We start from the raw sequence: 6,335 nt of genomic DNA, 5'->3' as shown, positions 1-6,335 counted from the left end.
CATTCGCAAATTTTGTTCATGGGCAAAAGTGGGAACCATTATTGTGAGTTCACCCCTAGGTAGTATACTGCCATTGAGAGATGGAATCAAAACATTCAAAGAGAAAATTTTGTTCCAAAATATGAGAAAGAAGAAGGCCAAGGACTCTAGGAGTCTAGAAATTGATTTGCATGATAGGTTGAAGAAGGCTGAAGAAATGTTACAAAAAGACCCTGCCAACCTAGGGATTGTGGAGGCTCTCACTCAAGCTAAGGATGCCTTGAGAAGGATTCAAAATGTGAAAATTTGGGGCATCAAGACAAGAGCTAGAATGAATTGGCAAGAACATAGTGATAAAAAGTTTCTCACTTTTTTCAGCTTCTTAAGACTAAAGAAGCTAAGGAGAGAGTTGACAACATTTGGGAAGTAGGAGAAAACACAACCGAGCAGGCAAACATTTTGAAGGCCTTTGCTCATTTTTATACCAAGTTGTTTACTTGAGAAGATGATGACCAAAACAAGGAAAGTGTCAGAGGAAAAATAAGCAACAGTATTCCCAAGAAGGTAAGTAAAGAGGACATTGATACCCTTAATAAAGAGATAACTCTGGAAGAAAACCAAAAAGATATCAATGTTCTCAGAAATGATAAAGCACCTGACCCTGATGGGTTGTCTGAGGAATGCTACAAAATTAACATTTATTGGATAGGGGAATATTTGCTACAGGTTTATAAATAAGCCATTGAAAATGGGTCTATAGGTGAGGATATTAATAGTGGACTTATTAAACTTATTGGATTAAAGAAGGGGATAGATCCCTAAACAAGAACTGGAGACCAATTACATTACTAATGTATCCTACAATATTCTTGCCAAGGTTCTGGCTAAAAGACTAGAGGGGATCCTTCCTAAGGTGGTAAAGCCCACACAAACTACTTTTGTTAAGGTCAGATATATTTTGGAGAATTTACTCACTTGCTAGGAAGCTATAAATTGGGCAAAGGTATCCAAACAAGAGGATGTCATGTTGTTGATTGACTTTGAAAAATCATATGATAGGATTGAATGGAGTTTCATCCTTATGATGATGGAAAGTCTTGGGTTCCCTAGGTTTTTCTACCACATGGTTAAAACACTTATGAAGGATGGTAAGGCATGAGTTGAATTAAATGGATCTAAGTGAGATAACTTTAATCTATCCAGATCAATTAGACAAGGGTTCCCTTTAACACCTGCCATATTTGTGATTGTAGTTGATGTCATATACTACCTGCTAAGGGATAACTCCACTTATGTCAAGGTACAAGGAATTTCACTCCCAAATGGGGAAGACATTTCAAATATTCAATTTGTTGATGATACAACAATATTGGTAAAACTGGAAGAAGATAATCTTTGTGCCTTGATGCACAAACTTGATGTTTTCTATGATCAATTCAGAAGTAGAGTAGCCCTTCCTAAATCTATAATGCTTAGATGGGAGGACCAACCCCCTAACTGGTTCAATAGGTTCTCTCTTATGTTAGGAGCACCCAATCATCAAGTGAGATACTTGGGCATACCCCTTGCTATTGATACAAATCTAAAAGAGGTGTGGGAATGGGTGAAAGGAAACTAAAGAAGTGGAATAAAAATTATCTTTCATTGGTAAGGAGGTACCAGGTATGTCAAAAAATACTCTCTTCATATAAATATATATTACACCTTTGCCTAGTTATTCAATAATTATCAATTTTCCTATATCCAGAAGTTGATCAGAGAAATGTTGTGAGCAAATGGAAAGGGGAACAAAAAGAAACATGTTGTTAAATGGTAGTGGTGTATAATGAATAAGAGAAAAGGGGGATTTGGATTGAAGGATTTGAGGGTTTAGGGGTTGTCACTTGTAGCGAAGTGGATTTTTAAATCTCTACAGGGAGAGGGGTCCTAGAAGATACTAGTGAGACTTAATATATCTAGATTTGTTCCTAAGAAAGGACCATCATGGAAAGTTCTTCCTTTTAGTGATCTAATTGTTGAGCAATTCTTTGTCAAGCCAACAGGCTCGATAGTTTGCAAATCAATCTGGAAAGCATGGGAGATCACAAACATCTTATTAATCATAATGGCATTATTAAGGTTAATAAATTGAATTGTGGGGAGAGATCTATATGGTGGAACTTGATGCACAAAGGCAATCCTTTGGCACTCTTGCAAGGGTGCTCAGCAAAGAGTTGGGCCTCAAATGGTATTCAGTGGTTCTCTGATATCATTAAAGAGGGACACCTTTTGTCTTAGCAAGAAATCTGCAGTAGTTTTAGTGTCCCTCAGTCTCAATGGAGGACTTATTCTATGCTTATGGAGGCTTCTATCTCCCTCTCTCTGCCCAAATAGTGTGACAGCTCTAATACCAACTTTATCCATTTCAAGTGGTCAAATGGGTATGTTTTGTAATGTACCAAAGCTAAAAGCATTTACAATCTAGCCTTATTGATAATAATGATATCTTCAGTCACTTTAACAAATGCTGGAACATGAAACAAAGTGATTCATTTTGATAGAAAATCTATGAAAACCTTTGGAAGAAGCCTATATAACCCAAAAAGAAATGCTTCCTTTGGCGTCTTTTTTTGCATAAACTATCTATTAATTTTCCCAATGGCGAGCCCAATCTTTTCTCTTCTTGCAGACTTCCTGAAACCATTAACCATGTATCTTTTTTGGCTTCCTCTTTCCTAGATAAATCTAGCTTACCTTTGGTCTCTCTATCAATTCCAATATCAGTATTTGTGAGATTTTGGCTGGTTCTATGACTAACCTTAAGAAAGATATCAATTCTTTTTGGTCTATTTTTTCCATTGAAATTCTTTGGCTTATTTGGAAATTTAGGAATGATGATGTGTTTAGTGGTAAGTGTAGGACACTTACTGAGACTCTAAGGAGACTATAATTTCTGTTACTATGCGAAGTTACAATGACCATGAGGATTGCAAGGAAGAAATTTGAAAGGATTCTCTAGGATGGTGATGGTCTTGAAAAGCACTGAGAGGGGGGGTTGAATCAGTGACACCAAAACAAGCACAACTTTAAACACTAACTGGTAGATGAACTTAACTAAGAATTTGAACAAAATACATGCTATCCAAAATGAAATAACAACATCCACATAAAGTAGAACATCCACCATAACACAAGTGTTTATACGTGGAAAACCCAAAATAGGTAAAAACCACAGTGAGATGGAACTCACAAGTTAACTATCTACAGTAATAGAAAATTGACCGGTTAAGGTCTTACAAAGAGCTCTGCTAGGAGTGAATCTTGTTAGAGATCCCAAGCTTGATTAGAAGCTTATACCCTATTAAGAGTACTACCCTGTTAAGAGTACAACCCTATTAAGAGTAACCTTGCTGGAGGATTTTAGAACCCAAACTAATGGATCACCTTGTTAGAGGATTTGTACAATGAAGCTTGTTAGAGCTTACCCAGTTAGGGGATTTTATTCTATTGTAATGATTAGAAAACAACAAGAAAGATTTGATATGTTCTGAGTAGCACAAAACTTGCTTGATCAAATCATTCTAAGTACATTCAACATTGCTCTCCATCTTAAACACTTATCGCTCTTTAGCAAAAATATTCGCATAGATCACCTCTTCTATTTCTGTTCTCTCTTCATCATGTTTGATGATTCACTAAGATGTCTTTAAATAGACATACAAACCTTATGTCGGCCATAGGAACACAATTTCCTAGGTGCAGTGTATCTAGACATTTAAACATAACTCATCACAAAAATGACCGCTAAGAAAATGGGGCTGGTAACTCATCACAAAATCAGATACTGGTTAGAACAGTCAATACTGGTTGGAATAAAACTAGTGAACCATTGTCCTAGAATCTTCCACTTGATCTTCATCTTCAACTCTATCTTCATTTTGATACCGACTTAGTGTAACCACAGGTTATCTCTTAGGCACATACCGGTTGACATAAAGTATCAGTTAGAGATAGACCTTAAACATACCGGTTGGTAGTGTAAACCAATTGAAGTTACATCGGTAGTCATTGTAATCATATATATGTGTGAGAGTGTTTCATCAATGACAACAAGTGATGAATACATTACAATCATCATCAAGCCAACATATGGTACAACTAGATCTTTCACTTGGGAGATCTCCCGTGGATTTACTTGGAACAAGCAGACTGTTGAAAGAACTCCATTTGAAGTTGTTCTATCCAACTTTATCAGAGATCTCCATGAGCAGAGGGAGAGGGAAGCTCTGGAGCAGGCACTAGCACGATCCCTGTAGTAGAACTTTTCACGCATCCTTACGTGGAGCCCATGCAATTATGGAAAGAGCTTAGATGGATGGATGGTCTACTAGGCTGGATAGCCTAGGTTGATGTCTAGTCTGGTCTATACTTATTGCTAAATATTTTGTCTTTTGGATGCATAAACTTAACAATCATGTATTTATCTTCACTTATATGTTAGACAAATCCATATGAGGATGTGGTATATGGCATGTGGATGTATTGCCTCTTTTTTGGCTAAAACAACTTGTTGATCTCTTGATTAGGTAAAGTCAATGCTCTATGTACCGTGATTCCTTGATATTTAAAAGAAAAAAAGAAAAAAATGAATGAAAGATAGATGTGATAACAATACCATCAGTCCCCCTTATTCTCATGAGAAACACTTTCACAATATAGGCAAGGTAAATCATTAGATTAATTAAGATCATGACAAATGTCCTCAACCTATAATGTGAGACAAAAAATATTAAAGTATCTAGGCAAAAGAAGAGAGGAGATAAAATCTTATCAAGACAACTAACATCTCTAGAAGATTCCTACTATATTTAGTAATTTTATTGCGTGAACATCTTTCTTTTTACTTGTACAAACCCGAGTTGAATTTTGCAAGGTATTTTTGAAGCTTCTAGATACCTCCAAAATAAAATTTAGACATAAAAATGTGAGCTTCACTCATAGGTTATCACTATAAGGGTTCGTTTTTGCATAAATATTACTAAAAATTAGTATTTTATGACCTCAAAATCACCGATCTAAACTCAAATTCGAATTTTGACTTTAAAAGAAACCAACTCATATTCCATAACTACTTTATGTAAAAAAGTTAAATAATTTATTATTAACATTATATGTTTTTTGTATAAATATTTTTAAGATTTTTATGTCACTTTGTTAAACTGAATTTTCTTTATTCTAATTATAATGAGCCTTAGATTATTATAATTATTAAAGAAATGTTCTACACCATAATTTATATTAATTATCTCAATAATATAAAAGTACAATTATGCTAGGATAAAGAGGTTGTGACACAAAATTAGAGTCATCTATATTGACACTAAGCCTGCTCCATATCCTATTATTCGAAATGAATTCTAATGATGCTGCTGACAAGATTGATCTTTCCCTCCATTTCTGAGAATAAATAAATAAGTTAAAAGAATCATTAATGATATTATACATTAAAGAAAAATAAATAAAATCATATATTTAAATTAAGAATCAAAATTAAAAAAATATTAAATATAAAATATTAAAATACAAAACTGAACATAATTTTTCAGTTATAAATAAAATTATTTATAAAATATTCAAACAAATCAATTTTATTAAATTTGGTCCTAACATAAAAAAAAAATGTGCAACAAAAATATTTGCTGGGTAAATTGTATTTTTTGTAAAGAATTTAACACAGCATTCACTCAGGTAACTCAAATAACACGTGCAAGGTGCCGATTCATTTCAGTGAGCTTGGAGTGCACCTGACAGGAAAATGGAACCTATTTAATATTTTGAACACTCACTTTTAGGAGTAATATAAATTTAATATTTAAATACCATATAAAAGGATAAAGAATGTCTCATTGGAACCTTTCAGATTTAGTGACAGGTTGCCGATGGTGGCAACTGAACACCGTTCTAAATAAAGTTGTTGCAGAGAAAATTACCACCCAATTAAATTCACGCACTCCAGTTGTGCAATGGAATCGGGGAGATTTTTCAAGCTATTACACTCACTCAAATTCAAGTTTTGCAGCTGTGAGAGATTGTCAATGGTATCAGGGAGGTTACTCAAATTAGTACACTCTGTCAAATCTAACTTTTGCAGTTGTGAGAGATTGCCATTGGTATCAGGGAAATTACTCAAATTAATACATTCTGTCAAATTCAACTTCTGCAGCTGTGAGAGGTTGCCAATGGTATCAGGGAGGTTACTCAAATTAGTACACTTCCACAAATACAAGTTCTGCAATTGTGAGAGGTTGCCAATGGTATCAGGGAGGTTACTCAAATTAGTATACCATACCAAATCCAAGTTCTGCAGTTGTGAGAGG

The sequence above is a fragment of the Cryptomeria japonica genome, chromosome 2 (assembly GCF_030272615.1).
Source record: "Cryptomeria japonica chromosome 2, Sugi_1.0, whole genome shotgun sequence".
In the NCBI taxonomy this organism is placed as follows: Eukaryota; Viridiplantae; Streptophyta; class Pinopsida; order Cupressales; family Cupressaceae; genus Cryptomeria; species Cryptomeria japonica.
The sequence above is the reverse complement of the archived record's forward strand: the minus strand, read 5'-3'. Positions refer to the sequence as shown.